We start from the raw sequence: 6,387 nt of genomic DNA on the forward strand, positions 1-6,387 counted from the left end.
CAAATTTACTTCCATAAACAATTCAAGTGCATATGGAGTTGTTTGAAGGCTTAATGTACACAAGAATAACTAGAACAGCACTCGGTTGAGCGTATATCACCAGGCTGAACAGTTTACGTTTTGTATTCCACTGATTGGCCAGATCTGCATCTGAACCTTAACCACAATCAAATTGGCTTGTTATTGTCATCTAACCAACTCATCCACCAAGTATTGTCATAATCCATCCACATCCTTTTGAGATATCGTGCTTTATGTCGTTTTTGGCTCCATTTCTCAATGGTGAAGAATCACTTTTAAAAATTAAAAAAATTCAGATCCCGATCTTCACCAAAATCGAATCAATTTGTCCTTATCAGACACTCAACCTGTCCACCAAGTTTCGGCCAGAATCCGTCAACAACTTTTTGAGATGTCGATGCTATATATAGTTTTTAGCCCGGTGTCTCAATGGTGAAGAATCATTAAAAAAAACCTTCTAGTGGGTATACAGATTCAGATCTTCACCAAAATTTAATCAATTCGTCCTTGTCATACACCCAACCTTTCCACCAAATTTCGTTCAAATCTGTCTACAACTATTTGAGATATCCTGCTCACAGACAAACAAACAGACAGACGGGTGAAAACATAACCTCCATTCACCTTTGGTGGCAGAGGTAACTGAGTTAATCACAATTGTACTTAATTGTTTTCCTTGTCATTAATTGATCAATGTTTTTATTTTTAGACATATTTAAGGCTTAACTATTTTGCTTTTAATGCAACTAACTTTTACTCCAGTAAATTTTTGTGCTGACATGAAATGTAAAATTAATTTAGCCTTTTGCAAAACCACATGTCGAGGAGGCTGGACTATTTTCCTCTTTAAATGGGAATAACTTGGCTGGTTTTTTTTGTTTGATAATGTTTTGCTTTGATGTGTGCAATTCTTTCGACAATCAATATCTACAAGATAGATGGGCTGATAGGTGAAACTGAGGTGTGGACAAGGTACATTCTTCGTCTTTCGTATGCAGCACATGGCTGTGAGTAGCGTCATTAGCTGATGGCACGGCTGTGACACTGATGCAACACCCTCTGTAGGTTCGGGCAGGAACTTGCAATGTCTTCATGGAACCGCCGAACACTCGCCTACCCTTCGTGAAGTGCACCGTGGGATCTTTAATGTCCACAGACTAATGCTGGCAGACGGGATTCCCGTTTAACGTTCATCAGAGGGGCGGGCATACACATTGATGAATCACCCTGCCTGTGAAACACTGGGATGACAGTTTATTGCTGGGTCAACATTCAAACTTAGGTTTGACAGCTTAAGGCCCTGTCACACCTTGACGATTTAGCCAGCGTATGCCTGACGTATGCAAAATTTGGCTAAAACGCTGGCACATGTCGAATACGTTATGGGTAAGTTTGTATACGTTAAGAGCACGCTGGCATACGTCGTAGTACGCTGGCTTTTTTTTTTGTAGTATGCTGGCATACGTCTTTGTACGCTGGCATACGTCTTTGTACGCTGGCATACGTCGTAGTACGCCGAGGTGTTAGACAAATTTTCCATACTTGAATTTTTTCGACGTATGCCAGCGTATAACTCACATGTTCCGCATAACACTGGCCATAAGTTGTAGGCACGTTACGCGATCGTTGACACATGTCGACACACGTTACTTGTAAGTTACTCTTAAGTCGAAACACGTCGAGGTAATGTTTATCGTACCCAAAACTTATTTCTAACCTATGAGTAACGTGTTGTAGGCACGTTACGCGATCGTTGACACACGTCGACAGACGTTACTTGTACGTTACTCATAAGTCGAAACACGTCGAGGTAATGGTTAGCGTCAGTGTTCCAGACTCCCTGTTTTTTTTTTTTTTTTCGGTATGACGGTGATGTTGACACTTCGATTTCTAGTGCGGTTATGATTTAAATCGTTGAGCGGCAGCCTATTAATTATATTATATTATAACCACACTAGAAATCGAAGTGTCAACATCACCGTCATACCGAAGAAAAAAAAAAAAAACAGGGAGTCTGGAACACTGACGCTAACCATTACCTTGACGTGTTTCGACTTATGAGTAACGTGTGTCAACGATCGTGTAGCGTGCCTACAACTTATGCCAGCGTATGCGGAACGTGTGTCATACGTCGAGTACGTCGAGAAATTTTCAACATGCTGAAAATTTCTCGATGTACTCGGCGTATGACGACGTATGCCAGGAAACTACGACATATGCCAGCGTGCTCTTAACGTATACAAAACTTACCCATAACGTATTCGACGTGTGCCAGCTTGGTTCGGCAAATTTTTCACATGTCGGCATACGCTGGCTAAAACGTCAAGGTGTGACAGCGGCTTCACACTTCGATGTCCCGTGCGGTTACGATTTAAATCGTCGAGCCGCAGCCTATGAATAGCCAACACCACGTGATCGTCGGCGATATGCTGCCACGCGCTATGCAAAAGTTAGACCAGGGGTCGGGAACGTTTTTGACTCAGAGAGCCATGAAAGCAAAATATTTGGAAATCTATTTCAGTGAGAGCCATATAATATATTTTAAGACTGAATTCAACTAAATGTTAGTATAATAAGCCTCTGAATTTATTCTTTTAAATAATGTTGTTATAATACTCACCATTAATGGGACTTCTGGTGCTGCATGGATTTGCTGATGGCTTTGTAGTCTGGTTGGTACTTGGTGAGGTTAAGCTTCATGCAACCGTTGAGGCTTTCATCCGTTAGACGTGATCGTAGGTTGGACTTGATGTTTTTAAGATGTGAGAATGACTGCTCACATGCATACGTAGATCCAAATAAGGTCAATACAGCAATACTCACACGCTGCAGTGTGTGGTATGTGACAGGAAGCGCGTTCCAAGTTTTGATAATCAGCTCGTCTTCGGGTTGAAGTTTTTTCATTTCTGTCCACATGTGCTTGCTCGCCAACTCCACTTTCGTCGTGCGATTATTTCCAAATCTTCATTCAGTGACTTGAACTTATTCACCCACATGTCTGAGGCCTTCAGGTCAGCCACTTCTGCTTCAAAATCTCTGACGGAGACACCAGAAATGTCACTCAGGTCGGCTGTGTTCAGTGAACACTCGTTTGGATGGGTGATGAACTTAAAAAGACGAGTGTGCTCACGAAATTCTCCAAAGCGTGCTTTGAATGACTGTAGGAGACTGGATGTGAAGCCAGCTAACTGGTGGAGATCAAAGTTTTGAGTGGGCTCACTTGCTGTGCATGCATCTTTAAATTGTCTCAGTTTTTCAAAATGTAGTAAACGACCTGTTTCAAGATCCATGATAAAGAGCTCCAGCTTGTTTTCAAAAGCAAACACGGCTTGTTGAAGGGATAACACTGTATTTCCAATGCCTTGCATTTTCACGTTGAGCTCGTTCAGATGTTCAGTCATATCCATGAGATAGTAAAACTTGAGGAGCCACTCAGTTTCGGCTAGCTCAGGATGCTCAATCCCTTTCATTTCAAGGAAAGTCCGGATTTCGTTCAGGCAAGCCGCAAAACGGCTAAGCACCTTCCCTCTTGACAACCAACGCACATTGCTGTGCAAAAGCAGACCGTTATGGTTATTTCCAACTTCATCCAGCATTGTTTTAAACTGGCGACCATTTAAGGCTCGGGCAACAATAAAGTTGATCACACGAATGACCAGCGACATCACTTTGCCAAGCTGCCCATCACACATCTGAGCACAAAGTGCCTTCTGGTGTAGAATGCAATGGAAACTTAGGATGGGTCTATTTTCATGTTCACGGAGAAGTGCCACAAATCCTTTGTTTTTCCCCACCATACACGGAGCACCATAAGTACACACTGAGATAAGTTTATCCATAGGTAGATTTTTTTCTTGAGCGAACTCCATGAAAGACTTGAATAAATACTCACCTCTTGTGGACCCTTTTATTGGCAGAACAGCAAGACTTTCTTCGCGCAGTGTATCACCAGCAGCATATCTTGCAATCACACTGAACTGCGACAAATGGCTTACGTCTGTTGACTCATCCAAAGCCAGGGAAAAGAACGGCGCTGTATTTATGTCCTTCACTTGCGTTTCCTCCACTTGGTTTGCCATCATGATGGTACGATCATGAACAGTTCTTGCCGACAGAGGCATGTCTTGTATCCGTTTGATTATCTTGTCTTTGTTCGGAAGATCATCAAAAAGTTCATTGGCGACATCCAGCATGAACGTTTTAGCATACTCGCCATCTGTGAATGGTTTTCCATTCCTCACTATTGCTAAAGATCCAGCAAAGCTAGCGGAATTACAGTCACCTTGCCGGGTCCATACGCGGAGTTTCTGCTGGCTGGCTTGCACCCTGCTCAGTAGCTCTTGGCACGCTTTCTTTCCGCTGTCTCCCGCAGGGTATTTTGATGCAAAGGTAGCATGGCGCGTGTTGAAGTGCTGCTTTATATTCGACCGTTTCATCGATGCAATTTTGTCATTGCAAATTAGACACACCACAGAACCTGCTCTCTCCACAAAGGCGAATTCTTCGGCCCATTCGTCCTGAAATGTACGATACTCATCTTTTTTTCTTTTCGCCATCTTCTTCGCCGAAAGGTTAGCTTTTAGCAAATGAGAGAGAGGGAGATGTTGACCCAACTGAGGCTTGGCAAATAGTGAGTCTGGCTGGCCTGCGCACAGGCTTATATACTCGAGAGGTGCGGCGCGGCCGGCCGACTCTGGGATGCTGTCGCCTCAGCGGTGGCGCGTGATTGGTCGAGATGAATTCCGCTACGCGTCTCGGCGGTGGCACGTCATTGGAGGAACCGAAATCACTAGTCGCCTCGGCCGCATGACTGGACGAAGCAAAAACCGCTTCAGCCAATTCGGAGGCGTTTTTTCTTCTCTCCTTCTGCCAAGTTCAGCCCTACACGTGAATGAAGCACGACACCATTCAAACTATAGGTAAAGCTTCCGCGAGAAATATGGGGCTTTCAAAGTTTCAAACTCCAATTTTATCTGCGAGCCAGATGCAATCATCAAAAGAGCCACACCTGGCTCGCGAGCCACACGTTCCCGACCACTGAGTTAGACTATCGTTGGGCATAGGTTGTGAACGCCGACAACACGCTCAGCATTCGTTGGTATAAGTTATCTATATGTGATTAAAACATTCTGTGTATGTTACTAATACATTATGCATTCGTCCAACACGTTATTATACGCCCAAAACTTTAAAAAAACATTAATAGTTCAGCGTACGCCAGCGTTTTACATACATTTTGAGACCTTGTCATACGCTGGCTAAAACGTCAAGGTGTGACAGCCCCTTTAGAGGTGGGTTTGCGTACTTCTAGACCATGCTGCCAGACTGTTGGATTAGGTATGATTCATACAGATGAGATTGGATAAAGCTGTACATTAGAGAAAGCAGGAATTTGTGGACGAATTCCCAAGCAGCATCAATATTGATAGCAGCAGAGATAGAAGACACATCCTGAAATGAGAGTGCTGCTCACAGTCAGTGCCACTTGGCTTGGATGAACCACATGATCGCAACATTGAAGCGGCTCTCTGCCAACAGCCTGAGAGTTTAAGGTTTTACTTTGAAGACAAAGAGAACGAGGAAGATAAGTTTTCCACTTTTCATCTGTATCTCCAAGTCAGATTAAAAGTGGGGGGAAAAAAAGAAATTTGATCGATAGATTTTTTTTCATAACAAGCAACCAAATACTTAATAAATAAATAAATAGCCTGTGAGAGAGAGAGAGAGAGAGAGAGAGAGAGAGAGAGAGAGAGAGAGAGAGAGAGAGAGAGAGAGAGAGAGAGAGAGAGAGAGAGAGAGAGAGAGAGAGAGAGAGAGAGAGAGAGAGAGAGAGAGAGAGAGAGAGAGAGAGAGAGAGAGACAGAGAGAGAGAGAGACAGAGAGAGAGAGAGAGAGAGAGAGAGAGAGAGAGAGAGAGAGAGAGAGAGAGAGAGAGAGAGAGAGAGAGAGAGACAGAGAGAGAGAGAGAGAGAGAGAGAGAGAGAGAGAAAGAGAGAGAAAGAGAGAGAGAGAGAGAGAGAGAGAGAGAGAGAGAGAGAGAGAGAGAGAGAGAGAGAGAGAGAGAGAGAGAGAGAGAGAGAGAGAGAGAGAGAGAGAGAGAGAGAGAGAGAGAGAGAGAGAGAGAGAGAGAGAGAGAGAGAGAGAGAGAGAGAGAGAGAGAGAGAGAGAGAGAGAGAGAGAGAGAGAGAGAGAGAGAGAGAGAGAGAGAGAGAGAGAGAGAGAGAGAGAGAGAGAGAGAGAGAGAGAGAGAGAGAGAGAGAGAGAGAGAGAGAGAGAGAGAGAGAGAGAGAGAGAGAGAGAGAGAGAGAGAGAGAGAGAGAGAGAGAGAGAGAGAGAGAGAGAGAGAGAGAGAGAGAGAGAGAGAGA

General features: G+C 43.9%; 1 protein-coding gene across 4 annotated transcripts in view; it reads left to right on the forward strand.

The window, feature by feature from the left end:
* Positions 1-6,387, forward strand: part of MYCBPAP (MYCBP associated protein) — a 113,093-nt gene that overhangs the window by 89,865 nt on the left and 16,841 nt on the right. The window lies entirely within an intron of this gene.

Source organism: Eptatretus burgeri, chromosome 6 (genome assembly GCF_056783735.1).
Source record: "Eptatretus burgeri isolate ZD-2024b chromosome 6, Ebu_testis_v1, whole genome shotgun sequence".
NCBI classification, from domain to species: Eukaryota; Metazoa; Chordata; class Myxini; order Myxiniformes; family Myxinidae; genus Eptatretus; species Eptatretus burgeri.